Here is an 18363-nt window from a genome sequence, read left to right on the forward strand (position 1 = left end):
AATGTTACTTTAAAAGGTTGTTGGCTACGGTGAGAACTACAATTAGTTCGATAACATAAGGTTGAAATCTTAATTCATTACAAACAGTTTGCAGTTTCTTCCACCCTAAACCAATCAAATTAGTTTGAATAAACGACTGTCGCTAATCAGACCCAATATTTATCTTTTTCATTCATATGCCCCCTGCTAGTACAGCGGTAAGTCGACGGATTTACAACGCTAAAATCAGGGGTTCGATTCTCCTTGGTGGGCTCAGCAGACACACCAATGTGGCTTCGCTATAAGAAAGACACGCACACTTCTATTCATATAGATCGAAAAATAAAATATGCATTTTGGAATATATTTCACGTGATTTAGCTTAAGAAGCGTTACTGCATATAATCAGGATTATTCTATGTAATTCTTTGATACTTCGCGTCCTATTTAAGGTACTTTTATTAAAATGTGTATCGTATTATTTACGAAATTTCAGTGTAGTAATACTAACTAGAAACTATAAAATATTAAGTTTAAAGCTCATAGGCTAATAGAGATTTCTATATAGTTTGATGACATTATGAATATATAATGGCAAAGGAAAATAAATGAACCAATGACATTCAATATCTGTCGTCTCCAAATATCACACTTCATTATGGTACTTAGTAATGTAAGTAATACATATTTATATATGAGTATTTCAGTGTATAGCAAAAGTAGCACGAAAACGTGATAACATTTCGCTACCATAAAATGTATATATCTTCCTAAATTCATGGTAAGTTTTCTCCACAAATTAAATTCAGACATTAAAAAATATATATGCATACAATGATTTCACTAATTCCAAGAAAATATTCGAATTAACACTTCTGAGACGAGTCTGGTATTTTAATTAGCTTTGAAGTTATATTTTTTTAGGTTTAATCCACGTGAGTCACGTTCAAACTGTGCATGCTGCAATTTACTGTTGTGAGAAGTTTTCTCTTGAGGCAGCTTCAAGTTTTATGTGTTAAAATATCACTTTCGTGTGAGATTTTTAACTCGATTCACCTTCACGTTTTTGCATGCTATACATTACCTTTGTGAGAGAATTTTAAAACGTGTCACCCAAGTATTAGATGTTTGACAAACCCATTTTAAGTAAAGAGTGTTTATATATTATGAAGCAGAGCTTGTCACTCGTTACTTACACAGAAAGATATATCTAAGAATACGGAAATGGGAAAAGAACGCGAAATCTGTTCCCAACAACAGTAAGATCTTTTGATTTATGAGGACTAGGAAATGTGGGAACAAAGTGTGTTCTTATCTTGAAAAATACCATAACCAGCTTCATAAAGGTGTTCTTGAAGTGAGCAGCTCTTCTTTTGGTTATCATAATAATGATTGAAAGATCTTCATCTAACGATGTACATTTTCCAAGGTGAATGTTGAATCTTTTGACCTAGGTCATCGATTTTTACTGGACATTATGTGTATGGTTTACAGAGTAATTACGTTTAGGTTCTACCATGGTATTCCAGATAAAATGGTTGAACAGTTTTTCATATCTGCGCTTAATCTGTGCAGTAACTGAACACTTAATTAGAGCTTCTGTTTCAGCTCTGAATTAACTTTACTAACTAAGATAATGCTATTAGTTTAAACTAATAGTTTAATTTTAATTAAATATTAAATATGTTTAATATTTGATGCCTTTTCTTACTGAAGTAACAGTATGGACGAAACATAATTCAAAGTTACTTTATCCGAATATACATTTTTATTCAGTTAACAGTTAATGTATTCTGGAGTCGAGATTTTGGAGCTTTCCTCATATTTAATAAGTACGTTACTTATCCATGACTGAGGTCTTCTGATAAAGCATTTCAATATTATGTTTTCCAGCCCTGACTACGGGTGCTGCTTTTATCTTAGCTTGTTTCATTTCACTTCTCCTCAGCAAGAAGACACTTCCTACGAAGGACTAGCATCAACAGTAACTACACATTGCTCCGAAGAAGTCATGTCAAACGAATCAGGACCAGAATGTTCGAAGACTGGTTTTAGACGTCCTTTATCTGATAGAGATGAGGAAGAATGCGGTGTCACATGTGAAACTCCTCTAATGGAGAGTAGACAAGAAAGTGCTGTGTGATAAATTTATCTTTGTAGCTCATTTACTGTTCAACGTGCCTTACTTTGGTAAGTGTATACACTGTGGACTGTTATTTTAATGGGAGTGAAAGATATTTTTAATCGGTTTCATAAGTTAATATTTTTAAGAGCTTTCATCTGTCAATAATGCAAAATTTATATAATTTTAATTTTGATTAATTTTGACAGTTCATCGCGTTCTGTTTATTGTTTGCAACATTAAAAGACTCACATTGGCATAGTGGTATGTCTGTGGAATAACACCACTAGAAATCGTATTTCGATACCCGTGGTTGGTAGAGCATAGATAGGCTTTCATGAAGATTTGTGTTTAATAACAAATAACAACAACATTACATTAAATACTTTGTACATAACCTCTTTTATTTATTTTCTTAAACAAAATTTTAACGAGGAAATTAATAATATTAATTTTAAAAATTATGATTTAAATATTAAAAACCTTGGAATTATTGGAAACCAAAAGATTAGAAAATCTTTATAAAAATAAGTTAAACTATAAATGTATTTTTGTGCAATTATCTTAATATTTTTACCATGACTCAAAATCAGCCCAAATTCCAGTACACAAAAACTTCTTGGACAGCAACTTTTTTACAGATAAAATAAACAGCTGTAATGCTAATTTTACAGTAGTGTGTAAAATAAGAGGACTGTGAAATAGATAACTCTAGTTAACCCGATTTTTATAATAATAATAATTTTGTATTTCCTTTGAACAAATTCACCCGAAAGGATTTTTATAATTTGTCAATTGTGTCTGAATTGCATAAGTAACAAAATAAACCAACCAAATACCAACAATGGTCTGAAGTGTCAATAAATAACCACTTATATCTTCCAACTAAAGGTATATCCTACATTCAGTTAAAATTAGGTGACATAATGCTAATTTTAATAAGTTAGTTTCTTATTTTTCTGCTAACATTATAGTTGGCCTGTCTCACGTCCCTCACTCACGTTTCTCGATTTCGCCATAGTCTAGAAAAAGTTCATGTGAAATCGTTAGGTCACTAGGATGAGGTCTTTTAATAGCCTGCATTACAAGAAGCTAACTCCAATAAACGTGTTTTACCCCTTAATTATTACTTTATGTGAAATAAAATCTAGAATGTTTAATGTTTCATTAACAAGGCTTGTTTTTTTCTTGTGTGTCTACTTGTAAAAAATTCCGATTTTTTTAAGACATACAATGTTATTTCTTTACAAATTTATATACTTGTTGGTTTATACGTTTGAATAGAAACGTTTTTATATTTTTAATCTCTCGTGTAATTAGTACACGAATTAAATTAATAAAAGTGTTAGTATCATGACTTGTGAGGTTTCGTCTTCATCTGGATTTATCATCCTCTTTGCATATGTTGTGTTTTATAGTAGTATATGACTTTTATTTGATTATTTTAACGTTTCTGAGAGTAGACTTAAATATGTCTAACAGTATCATTTAAGTACCTTAGTACTCCCCAATTACAGAATATCTCCATTTATTCTATTACACACATGAGAGTGAAAGACGTAATTTTCCGTAAACGGTGTTCTCTTTCCATCCTGTACAAAGTGTTTACACTTGACTAAGAGTGAATAAAATTTAGTTCACTGTGACTATGACTAACCTTATAACTTATATGACTATTGATCCTATGGTTACAATATCTCCTTCCTTTTACCATCATATATAACTTTACGTCTCTTCACAAAACAATAACAATTTCAGAAATAGTAGTAATATACGAGCCCAAGGAACACGAACTAGAGAAGTTCTCTTCAAATGATTACATATGTAACAAATTTTGTTCATAATTAATGAGTAACAGAAGGAATTTCAAATCTATATCAGTGTCATTTGATACTTTTTGACAAAAGTAATGATTATTGGTTGCCAGGAGCTATATAGTAAGCTTATGTTTTTTTTTTATTTCTCTGACCTTGGGGTCACAACATCATAAGTAACAAAACAAAACTGAGACATGGGGAAAGAGAAATGTCTATTAAACTGAAGAGCTACAATTTAAAAATATTCTTTGAGTGTTTGACTCAAGGGAACGTTTTTGCATGGTGTAAGAGTCCCATGTTTTGCTTTGTCCTTATTTGCTTATGATTCGTTCGGCAACGTAATACCAATTGAAATCAAACATACATTTCGTGACTGTTTACATTGTTTTGATAAACGTTCAAGGTTTCATATTTTACTCATTTGAAATACACTAACAATAATGGAAAGATCACTTAAGAGAAATATTCGTAATATATACTTTTACGTGGCATATTGTTTTTCAAAACAGGTCCAGAATTTCTTGATCAGTTCAAATACAATACAATTATTTTGAAATTTTATTACACTTTTAAAACTGCTAAAGGATATTTCCATAGTTGTATACGGAATTTAATTATAATTATTTAAACAGCTTCTGTTGTAAGTCATTAAAATTACTGCTTTCCCATCAGGGGACCACAAGATTAATAATATTAATAGTAATAGTTGAAGACTATAAGTCAAACTATTTTTTCCTACACGAAATGAATAATTTATACATCTATTAACTTCTATAAAACTTCATTAAAAGCACCCTTAAGGGCACGTTATTTTTACACGAGTAGGGAATACTTCTGATGTACACGTATGAGTGGAAGTTAAATGGATTATAACCAATAGTGAATATGTTAACATATTTAAATTTTATGATCATATTATGAGAGAATTATATTGCATTTGATCTTTCTCGTCACTATATTTAATATGGATAATAAATTCATGAAAACCTAGATAAATAATTATAATCCTTTTCTTAAAGAAAAATTAGCATTTCATAAATTTAAACTAATTAGTAATCTTATCATCTCTTTCAAAATGTTTTATAATATTAGAATAGCTTAGTGAACATTATTCTATACATTTCTATATTGTGTAAACAATCGTCAAAGTGACTAAATAAGAAGCTGAGATAAAAACGTGTATCCATTAAAGATAATACATTGTATCTAATAGAACATTAAAGATAATACATTGTATCTAATAGAACATTAAAGATAATACATTGTATCTAATAGAACATTAAAGATAATACATTGTATCTAATAGAACATTAAAGATAATACATTGTATCTAATAGAACATTAAAGATAATACATTGTATCTAATAGAACATTAAAGATAATACATTGTATCTAATAGAACATTAAAGATAATACATTGTATCTAATAGAACATTAAAGATAATACATTGTATCTAATAGAACATTAAAGATAATACATTGTATTTAATAGAACATTAAAGATAATACATTGTATCTAATAGAACATTAAAGATAATACATTGTATCTAATAGAACATTAAAGATAATACATTGTATCTAATAGAACATTAAAGATAATACATTGTATCTAATAGAACATTAAAGATAACACATTGTATCTAATAGAACATTAAAGATAATACATTGTATCTAATAGAACATTAAAGATAATACATTGTATTTAATAGAACATTAAAGATAATACATTGTATCTAATAGAACGTTAAAGATAACACATTGTATCTAATAGAACATTAAAGATAATACATTGTATCTAATAGAACATTAAAGATAATACATTGTATTTAATAGAACATTAAAGATAATACATTGTATCTAATAGAACATTAAAGATAATACATTGTATCCAATAGAACATTAAAGATAATACATTGTATCTAATAGAACATTAAAGATAATACATTGTATCCAATAGAACATTAAAGATAATACATTGTATCTAATAGAACATTAAAGATAATACATTGTATCCAATAGAATATTAAAGATAACACATTGTATCTAATAGAACATTAAAGATAATATATTGTATTTAATAGAACATTAAAGATAATACATTGTATCTAATAGAACATTAAAGATAATACATTGTATTTAATAGAACATTAAAGATAATACATTGTATCTAATAGAACATTAAAGATAATACATTGTATCTAATAGAACATTAAAGATAATACATTGTATCTAATAGAACATTATTATTAACATTTCTACTTATAATTTTAAAGTATAGCAAGTAAAGATAGTGTTCATTATTCCTCCTTCCCTTCGAGATTTTCTCAATTTTTGTCTTTCTCATAAATTCAGTCGTATTTTTTGTAAGTTATTTTAACTTCATTTAATTGTGTACCATATTTCAAATGTATAAAGGTAAGTAAAATTCCCATATATCGTGAAATGTATATGTACCACATAGTTCTAAACCTCCAAGACTAAGCAATTTTCAATGTCACAATTTCATTGTATCTTTCTGTACCTTCTAATATGATTGATGCTCTCATAATTCATTGTAAATTATTCATATTTCGTTCTATGGTTTTATGAAAGTGTCTGTGATGTGATAGTTGGCATTTTTTCTTGTTAAATTGTGAACAATTAATTTACAATTATTTGTAGAGATCCTGCAAAATATATTTTATCCTATATATTTTAGGATACTACAACCATATAAACAACGAAAAAAAAAAAAAGCTTTAGAAATTGTTATTTGTCGGAACAAAAACATAACTTTGTAACTATTGTTTGTTGTTTCTTTGGAATTAAGCTCAAGGATACACAATAGGCTTTGCCCACCATGGGTATTAAAACCCAGTTTCTAGCAGTGTGATTCCGCAGACATACCACTATGCCACTGGGGGGAGGTACTTTATAACTAATCAATCAGAGTACAACATTTTTTCCATATTATATGAAACTGTTATTAACACTCCATCGCTTCCACAACTTACTTGCCAAATTTTCTTGAGTTTGAAATCGAGTAATAAATATCTTAATGAAAATTAGATAACTGAGGACAGATTGAAAACAACTCTTAGAAATCATAAAATGTAGACAATGATTCATTATTCATAGATGAATAGTTTGAAATAAATCTTGTTTATATGGTTATTAATATTCGTTTAACTGTTTAATAAAACTCTTAAAGTGCTAAAGCTACGAATATACAGTGCTATATACACCTAATTATGAGTATTTTGTCTAATTTTATATTTTTTTTCCAAAGTACGAAAATCTAATTGGTTTACAGATTAGTAAACAATGAGTTAAGTAAATATCTCAATTTATTAAATCGTCTCAATTTTCTAGTACAGTGAAGTCATAAAAATTTTTGTTTGAGAAAAAATTAAAAGTAAAAACTTTATTTACTACCTACGTCACTGTAGTTATTATTGTAGTTATTTGAAATAATTTTACTGTGTTAAAAACGTTAAATTATGTGATTATTTCAGGAAATTTTACAGAAATCAGTATTTCTTCTATGTGTGTTGTATGTATGCTAAAATCCATTTAAGTCCACAATTCTGAGATACTAGTGATGAAACGTGACCATGAAACAGATTTTAACGGTAAGAAAACTCGTACTAGAGATAAAATACCATTTAATAATATTATTAATAAACACTCGAACAACACATGGTAATGCTGGTTATTTTGTTCCTCTAGGCTTTTATCAACTATCAGTATTACGTAAGTTAATCTACCTTACTGCCTCTTACTTAATTATTTGCTTACTATTATAAATTATTTTAAGCATGTTTTTCTCTTACTCTCAGCCCTCACATAGTTTCATCAAACTATGCTGTTAAAGTTTAGTACATTATAGGTTCTACATATGCTTACAGCTTCACATACTCTACTTTAGTCAATTTCACAACATCTGATTTCTCACAAAACTGTCTAGGATTACGTCACAAATTTCAATAATGATGCTTGTTCGTTATGTTTACTGTACTTTTTAGAACAAAACTAAACATTAATCATTGAAATTTCTGACAAAAACACTGAAATCTTTTGAACAACTTTCATGGGATTATTCTATTTCATTCATGATAAGTTAATTCATAAACGATAATAACCTTAACATAAAGTTGTATATATCGTGTTTAAATATAAGACAAGTAGTTTAAAAATATATAGACTTTTTTTGCCAAAAATTACATTCTACTAGTGTATTAACTTGGTATTGTGACTTGCTAAAATTATGAAAAGCTACGCGTATTCTGCTACTTGCTGTTTCGTTTAATATATTAAAAACCTTCATTTATATTTATCTTCAATTGTTTCTTTCTTATATTTATAAATTTGCAAATGTACTTGAAATATTTATGCACGCCTTGAAATTTGTTAGAATTTTTTGTTTGTTTAGAATTTCACGCAAAGCTACTCGAGGGCTATCTACGCTAACCGTCCTTAATATAACAGTGTAAGACTAGAGGGAAAGCAGCTAGTCATCACCACCCACTGCTAACTCTTGGGCTACTCTTTTACCAACGAATAGTGGGATTGACCGTCACATTATAACGCCCCCATGGCTGAAAGGGCGAGCATATTTGGTGCGACCGGGATTCGAACCCGCGACCCTCGGATTACGAGTCGCACACCTTAACACGCTGTTTGAAGTTTAGGAATATAACTTGCTATTTGAAAAAAAAAAAAAACAGGAATATTAAGGATAAGTTTAAAACAAAACAGGAATATTGAGGATAAGTTTAAAACAAAACAGGAATATTGAGGATAAGTTTAAAACAAAACAGGAATATTGAGGATAAGTTTAAAACAAAACAGGAATATTGAGGATAAGTTTAAAACAAAACAGGAATATTGAGGATAAGTTTAAAACAAAACAGGAATATTAAGGATAAGTTTAAAACAAAACAGGAATATTGAGGATAAATTTAAAACAAAACAGGAATATTGAGGATAAGTTTAAAACAAAACAGGAATATTGAGGATAAGTTTAAAACAAAACAGGAATATTAAGGATAAGTTTAAAACAAAACAGGAATATTGAGGATAAGTTTAAAACAAAACAGGAATATTGAGGATAAGTTTAAAACAAAACAGGAATATTGAGGATAAGTTTAAAACAAAACAGGAATATTGAAGTTTAAAACAAAACAGGAATATTAAGGATAAGTTTAAAACAAAACAGGAATATTGAGGATAAGTTTAAAACAAAACAGGAATATTGAGGATAAGTTTAAAACAAAACAGGAATATTGAGGATAAGTTTAAAACAAAACAGGAATATTGAGGATAAGTTTAAAACAAAACAGGAATATTAAGGATAAGTTTAAAACAAAACAGGAATATTGAGGATAAGTTTAAAACAAAACAGGAATATTGAGGATAAGTTTAAAACAAAACAGGAATATTGAGGATAAGTTTAAAACAAAACAGGAATATTAAGGATAAGTTTAAAACAAAACAGGAATATTAAGGATAAGTTTAAAACAAAACAGGAATATTGAGGATAAATTTAAAACAAAACAGGAATATTGAGGATAAGTTTAAAACAAAACAGGAATATTAAGGATAAGTTTAAAACAAAACAGGAATATTGAGGATAAGTTTAAAACAAAACAGGAATATTGAGGATAAGTTTAAAACAAAACAGGAATATTGAGGATAAGTTTAAAACAAAACAGGAATATTGAGGATAAGTTTAAAACAAAACAGGAATATTGAGGATAAGTTTAAAACAAAACAGGAATATTGAGGTTAAGTTTAAAACAAAACAGGAATATTGAGGATAAGTTTAAAACAAAACAGAAATATTAAGGATAAGTTTAAAACAAAACAGGAATATTGAGGATAAGTTTAAAACAAAACAGGAATATTGAGGATAAGTTTTAAGCCAAGGTAACAGAAGTTTTTATATTTCATTTTTTCGTGCTTAAAAATGTTTACCAGATAATGGTTAAATATGAATAGTTGTGAAAATGCTTCAGAATCTGAAATTACATTTTGTCTCTTATTTAAAAAAAGAAATAAGTAGTCCAACCCTTAAATAACTTTCCTTCATGAAAGTAAATTAACATAATTTATATTGTTATTTATTTTACATTTGTAAATACTCAACTTTTTTCAATTAATTAATTTTAATTAAACTGTACAACATATTTGTTAGGCCTAAATAGGCCCAACGTATTCGAGACTCTACAGTTTGCGTTTCATTACCGGCATAAATATCACACTTCATATTTTGAGCCCATGAATGCGTTATAAGAGTGGCTGTCAAGTCCAACTATTTGATTAGAATGGCCCACGAGCTGGACGTGAGTGATATTAGCTATGAATTCATCATCAAATTTAGTTCATTCTTGAAAAACCATATTGATTTTTAACTATACTGCTTACTACTTGTTGAGATAAAACTTGAAATTCATCACGTGGTAGTTGTGATTTCAACAACCAGCAATTTCAAACTCAACTCACGTGACAGTTATGATTTCAACTACAAGCAACCTCAATAGTCAAGTCTAATGATAGTTATTATTTCAAGTATCAATAACTCAGTTGATAATAATAATTTCAACTTCAAGCAACGTCAAAGTCAAATCATTTGGCACTAATGATTTCAGCTACCAACAACTTCAAACACCGTTGTCGTGCATGATACACTTGGCACGTTTATGATTTATTCTCGAAATAGTCTTATTCATGAAAAACTTATATTTTGAAAAATGTTGTTTTCAAGGTTTAAGATCAACATGCTTTTTTAAGGTTTTAGCTTCCTGAAATATTATGACTTATGTAGCAGTCTAGGGAAGTTATTTTGGTCAAAAGCCAGGTTGTATTCTACTTTAGTAGACTGAGACTAACAATAGTATCGTTCTTTAAATTTATTAATATAAATATAAAAGAAGTGTAGGTTTACTAAAAATGGCACCGAAACAAAAGAAAGCTATTGAGTATTTAACTCAGATGCAGAAAGATAGTTCAGACAATAACTGTTGCTATATGTAATGCCTATTCATATTTAAAAATAAATAACAAAATTATCTGGATGTTTAAAATATCTCTATTAAAGCTTATATACTAAGATTACCTGTCGCTGTCCCTAATTTTAAGCTACTAACAATATGGTAGAAAACCAGGGGAAAGCACAATAAGAGATGCACTGTTACTACTATAATGTTTCCACAACCTAAATATTTGGCAATTTTTTGTAGTCGGTACAAATTCAAACTCCGCTCACCAGTTTTGAGTTCCAGAGAAAGAAAATATTTGTTCGCAGGTGAGCATAAAGTTACACGAAGGGCTATCTGTGCTCTGTCCAGTACTTACATCGAAACCAGGTTTCTAGCATTGTAATTCTGCAGACATACCACTGTTTCACTGGCGGAGCAACAGTTACAGATAATCCAGAGATATCCTTACAAATAAACACATTGGAGTAAAGCGTATCTAAATAATTCTAAAATTTTAATCGTATTTATTTTTATTATTTATATATGTATTTAGTTAGTAAAATATATGAATTTTGCAGGGAAAATGAACAAAATTATGTTTGGAAAGCGAAAAAGTCTGTCAATATTCCTTTCAGGAGACTTATGGATTAAACTAAAATTCATTAATAAGAGACTAAATGTTTGAATATTTTTAAGCCTGGCTAATTACTAATAACTTAATGCATTTGTCCTGAATATTAATTATATATTTATTGGAGTCGTTATTACTCACACACAATGTTATGTCATGTATAAACTAATGTTTATATTAAGGTCCCGCCCTAAAAGAATTACATATATTTATATAATTGCTCTTTCTTTGCATGTGAATATATTTTTTTTCTGAACGACAATAATAAATGTTTAGATTTTAATCATTCGGAAGAGAACTGCAAATATATTTTGATTAATAAAGGCGTAAAATCCTGCTTTCACTGATGTGCATAATATTACTTTTGGGTGAACAAATCTCGCTTCAAAGTTCTTGTGGTTTTCAGAAAGTTTAATTTACAAGATAGTCTGTATAATTCATTAAATCCTGGATACACTAATAAATCAGAGAATTCAAACAACGCTTATTAAAGTGTAATCGTAAGTAATTTTCACGGAACTTGTTCTCAATTAATTCTAAATGTTGTTTTATTCTGCAGTTGATAATCTGGTTCCTTAGATCGATTTATTCTGTATTTATTTATCTAGTTAATACGTCTCATGTAACTAGTGAGTTTTAACATATCTACTGAATATTTTTACAAAACCAAATAAATTATTTTTATTGCAGGTGAGTTAATAGAAAAATTTATATTTCAAGAAGCTCGTATCTGTGTCGGCAGAATATTATGTATTTCACTATATTTGCTAAATCAGCACTTCTATTCGAAACATTTGATTTCTTTCAATCAGTCCAAAGGAATTTCTTTCATTACAAACCATCAGTAAATTATTTAATAATAACTCTAATATTTCATAAAAACAGGTTTCAGAGTTTTTTTATTTACTATGATTTTAAAACCTGTAACTATATATTTAATTATTTGAACTGTTTCTGAACTGAGTGAATATGATTAAACAGCTAGAACTGTCTAAATATTCTTCCTGTTAAAATTATTCTGTTCAACATGTTGCTAAATACGTTAACCTGTACCTATATTTTGATCAAGTTGAGATGGAGTTCTTTTGTTTTTTTGTAATGATATTGAAATACAACGTTACTTTCTTGTGTCTTCGATGTAAGAGAAAACAAACTGGTTAATTTGAAGTACGTTAAATTTATCTAATGACGGCTCTGTGATGAAAATATTCAATCTTCCCTTTTAGTGAACAAAATTTAATTTTGAAGACTCGTTAAGAATTCAGAAGAAATGAAAATAAAAAGTGGAGAAAAGAAAGTAAAAAATATATAATAATTAAAAGTTTCCTCTTAGTTTCAAGTTAATTAAAAAAATAGACTTGTGTTTCGTACAGAGTATTTTCAGAGCTTGTCTTTGAATGTCATTGATGTTGTTCAATAATATGTATTTAAAGATGAGTGCAAAAATGTAATAATTTTAACACGAAAATCAAATCTTTAAAATAAAATACTTGTCTATTCCAATCAGTCTGCACTACTGCTTTTTAAGTTTCAGGAAATCAATCATAAGTTGCTATAAACAAACTATCCTCAGGGGCCAGCGGAATGACTGAGCACTTGATACCCGAGTTAGGCATAGCACATATAGCTCCTTGTGCAGCTCTTAATAACAAATAAACAGATACGAAACGTAAAACGTGAAGAACGTCGTTGTTTTCTTTTTTTCCTGTTAGAGAATTACATGTATAGAATTTCTTCACGTAATCTATATTTGATATTAAAGGAATTCGAAGTAATTTTGGACGTATATTGGGGTATAAATTATTGATGACAAGAAACCCACTTGAAACAAAAATGTATCTCAGAACGGCAGGTATGGGTATTAACACTTTTATTGATCAGGAGAGAAGAACGTTTCGACCTTTCTAGGTCATCTTCAGGTTAAGAAACAGAGAGTTTGCAAGTGACCGTTGCGCTCTCTTTCTTTACCTGAAAATGACCTAGGAAGGTTAAAACGTTGTTCTCTCCTGATCAATAAAAGTGTTAATATCCATACCAACAGTTCTGGGATTTATTAATGTTTCATAGTTTTCTTTTATGAACTGTAAGGAATACTGACAAATATTTCAAGTTTATTGTATAATTTCGTAATAACTTGATGACTTGTTAAATGTTGCTACTCGTAACTTCTTGAATCATCTTACTAAAACTGTAAGGTTATTTGCTAATATTATGTTTATGAAAATGTCAGGAACAACTCCATAGATGAAGTAAAGTGCACAAGTTAAAGTTCCACGAGAGCTATTTATTTTCAGGAGATAATTCAAAAATTAATTTATATTAATTAATTATTGTTGTTCATCAATCAAACACATGTTTTAACGAATAGGGGTCTCAATTATACATGTTCTATTTTTAACTATGTCCGGAACTAACTTGTACAAATATACACTGTCGACAAATGCATTCGAACCACAGATGTGCCACTGTACAAAGGTGCTCATTGTTATACATAGAATCTTGAAATCAAATCAAACGAAATTAAAGTGCAACTGCTATAGAAATTACCATATACTGAAACTCTCAGCTTATATTTTGCAGTATAAATACCTGACCATCCCTAAATGAGTTTATGATATGAAAATTAATGAATTTTGTTGTTTCTCGAAAGTTCTACGAGCTTCGTACACGAAATTAATATATTTTCTGGAAATTACAGAACTTCAAACATTTCATTTGAAGTTAAAATTATGATATAAATTATATTGTGTCAGAAATCGTAATGCAGATTAGGTTTATCTTAATAATTAATGGGTTAATTTTTTTTTAATTAAGCGAGAAATGTAATATAATTATATTTTCTGACGTTTCTAATAATGTCTATATAAATATAGACATATATGTGGTTATCTTGGCTTTACATGTATTTTTGCTTTTAGATGAAGTTTATTCATAGCTTCTGAAACTGTCCGTGGATTTTCTTTGTTTCCAAAACTTTCATGATTTCTTTTTACAGGATCTGCACCATATCAATTTTTAAAGCATAACTGTTATTCAATTATTTAAAATAAATTAAAAAATATATTTTAGAATAATCGAAAAAGTGACAGATATATGTTTTCGATCGGTAGTTATAAAGGGCCGGCATGGCCTAGCGTGTTAAGGCGTGCAACTAGTAATCTGAGGGTCGCGGGTTCGCATCCCCCGTCGCGCCAAACATGCTCGCCCTCCCAGCCGTGGGGGCGTTATAATATTTCGATTAATCCCACTATTCGTTGGTAAAAGAATAGCCCAAGAGTTGGCGGTGGGTGGTGATAACTAGCTGCCTTCCCTCTAGTCTTACACTGCTAAATTAGGGACGGCTAGCACAGATCGATCTATAGTAATATTCTAAATAAACAAGCGACGAAATGACACTAAATTCCAATCTTGTGTATTAGTTTATTTCAAAGTGTTTTACGTTCTGATGTCTTAGAAAACAGGATTTTAATTTATGCGATTTGTTATTTTATGTTACATAATGGACATTCAACATTATAGACATACTTATAATACCATAATTTTTGTATAGTTTACAATTGAAATCGTCTGTACATAATAACATAATTACAGGATTGAATAAAAACTAAAAAAATTGTACTTTTCACAAAAACCACGTTTATTAGTTTCCTAAGTAAGGACATCATGAGGTACCGACAGATACCTAATAATGCCTTCTTTTTCCTCTGTAATTAGAAAGTTTTCATTACTTTTGGTTTACTGTTCTTAAAACCCTGCTACTGATAGTCATTTCAGTTAACATTAATGAAATATTACAGTAAATATTCAAACGGTATTCCTTCCTACAAAGGATATAAATGAATTATTTATGAACATAATTATGCACTAATATTTGATTACAAAGTTCTTATGTCTATAATTTAAAAGTTTCAGCTCATTTAAAATGCTGATAGTCATTAAAATGTATTAAGTAAAAATGAATATATCAATTAAAAACGTCTCTACTCCATACATTGTAATTTTACCGTTTTAAATTTGATGACGAAGGACTCTCTATTTAGAAATCAAAAGTTTGAAGACGGCTGTTTCCAAACTTTTATTTTATAAAAAAAAATAATTCATTAATTTTGAGTTAATTATGGTCATTCCTCGAGGCTGAGAAGTCTAAAAGTTTATCTTTGTTACTGTACGTATACCTTTCTAGTATATTCTCCATTTGTCCACCACCACAAATCTATCGTATCGTGCAACTACCTCCAAACATAAACATAAAAATCTTCAAAAGGACAAATTAATGTTTCCTTTATCAGACCTCGGAGAATGGTGCTCTGAGCAGTTAATTCACAGCTTTGTAAAACTCAAAATATCCAGAAACCTAAACCAGTTTACAGGTATTATCCCAAGCAGGTAATGACAGCTTTTCAAAGCCTCCCTAAATTCCAAACATCGAGATTAAAACTATTTACTAAAACGTAAACAATAATTAGACCATCAACTTGCCTGCTGTCAAAAAACCAGATGAGTACAGCGATATACAAGGGACCATCGACCAAAATAAATTCGTGTTAAAAAGGGGTAAAAATCTGTGCATAGCAAAAACTTCAAAGAACTTAGAAGTACCAGGTGATAATATAATATTTTCGAAACGATGTACATTTATGATAAAGTTGCTTTAACCACCCATTCAAGCTGTCTACAAATCTTTACTTTTTTCCTAGAACTTTAAATCATTAACACTGTCGTCTGATTAGCTAATGAGCAAACCATTAGAGGTTCCATTAGGACGGTATGACTTAACAGCACGTATTATTGAAATATCTTTAATTTATGACGAAGTAACTTTACAAAAGACTAGTAAAATGAAATGTATTCACTAGTGAGAAAATAAAGTTTAAACTTCTGAGACAAAATAATCATTTTCCTTCCTTTATCTTTTTTATTTTATACAAAAAATATTTTTTGAAAGTTTTGGTTTGTATAAGCACAAAGCTACATAATGGGCTAACTGTGCTCTGTCCACCACGGGTATCGAAACCCAGTTTTTAGCGTTGTAAGTCCGCAAACATACTGCTGAGCCACTGAAGGGCATTTTTTTAAAATATCAAAATTATAAGTGTATTTAACAAATCTAAGAACAGAAATGTACTTTATAATTAAGTACTTTAACCTGGCATAACTACTATTAATATCTTCCAATGCTATTATAAGTATCTTTAATGTTAATTAAAATTATTCAGAAATATTGGTATTGGTAAGAACAATTAATGGTTTTAATGTGATGCTATTAAATATATTAGCTTTATTTTTTTCCAAAAAACAAACTTAATTACTTAATATTACTTAACTCGTGTGCATACTTTCGTTTCATAATTAAAATACTCAAAACTTGTGTACAGTTAAACAATTAATCTTTGCAGTTTTATTGGCTGATTTAAAATGTCAAAATTATTATCAACTGCTTGTTTGTTATTTTCTGACAAAACCTTTTTTACACAATATATTATTTGTACTATGGTCACATTGGTGTTTGAACCCCAGATGTTAACTTTATAAATCTTGAAGTACAGGAACTTATTTCTTAATATTTATAGAGTTAAGTTATAATATTTGTATTCTTGTATTTGTTTACCTATGTATAAATTGTTTATATTTCTTAGGAAAGAGATTTTCGAAAACAGTACATCTGTTTGGAAGAGAATAGAGAAGTAATTATTTCGAGAAATTAGAGGCTACCAGAGAGTAAACTGTTTTGGTGTCTGAAATATGGGAAAACACAACTTAATTTCCTACTATAATAAATAGGTATACAAAATAAGATACATTATAATGTGTTGTATCAGTCACTCTAAAAGTTTTTTAAAAGCTTTTATGGATATATTCTTCTAATATATCTCATAAACTTGATTAATTGTGCTATTTTAAAACTTCTTTGACTGTTCGATCATCACGCGCAACAATTTTAATAAATTACTAAGACTTACCTAAAATTAGTGTAATATTACAATAAAAAATTTATGATTCAGTCTACATTCAGTTACGAGAAATAGATTGTAGCTTATATTCAAAACGTTCGGAAGACGTTAAGTGGCGCTCGATCTAAAATGTTTGTTGGCATTCGTAGTTCTTAGTTAATAATGTAACATAGCTTAACAAGTCTGAGAAATTCCCAATATAACGCTAACTTCTATTCTATATGCCTTAAACTAACTTTTATTTTTATGAATCAACTTCACCGACATAATATGTAAATAACACAAAATGATGTAAATATATCAAAGACTCTGATACTCACTTTAAAATATTAATACACACTTATTAATAACAATGATAATTTGAAATATAATTAAAACTTAGCACATCAAATGAGTTATTAAATGTAAACTTCTTCAAATCGAAAATTAATTAATATTAATTTCTGTTATTCGTATAGACTTCATTTTGATTTTAAATACAACTATCAGAAAACACTTGACGTCTGTGTATCGCTCACTTTTTTAAAATTGAAAATAAACTAATATAGAATGTTCTATTTTGAACTATTTCAGTTACATTTCCTTTTAAACACTTTTGAAAACATTATATGTTCACTTATTTATTGCATTTTATAATTATTTAGTGTTTAATACCTCATTAAAGCTGTTTTTATTATCATAGAAATTGTGATTGCATAATATGTATTTTCAAAGTTACGTTGACTTACAAAGACAATAAAAGTGATAATATGTTAATGTATGTTAGTGAGGAGAATAAAAGTAGCTCTTCTGTTATTTGTTGTCAGTTTTACCAAACTTTAGCGGTTAAAAGCAAAATTATAATATACTAATTACTCATTTATATATATGAATACTAAACTGTAAAACTTTGGTTACCTTTCAA

General features: G+C 28.6%; 1 long non-coding RNA gene across 1 annotated transcript; it reads left to right on the forward strand.

The window, feature by feature from the left end:
- The first annotated feature begins 1933 nt into the window (after positions 1–1933).
- Positions 1934–17838, forward strand: LOC143235115 (uncharacterized). Its single transcript, XR_013018924.1, has 3 exons — positions 1934–2169; positions 7413–7529; positions 17145–17838. It is a non-coding gene; the product is annotated as an uncharacterized LOC143235115 (long non-coding RNA).
- The last annotated feature ends 525 nt before the right edge of the window (positions 17839–18363 follow it).

This window comes from Tachypleus tridentatus, chromosome 12, assembly GCF_004210375.1.
Source record: "Tachypleus tridentatus isolate NWPU-2018 chromosome 12, ASM421037v1, whole genome shotgun sequence".
Classification (NCBI taxonomy): domain Eukaryota; kingdom Metazoa; phylum Arthropoda; class Merostomata; order Xiphosura; family Limulidae; genus Tachypleus; species Tachypleus tridentatus.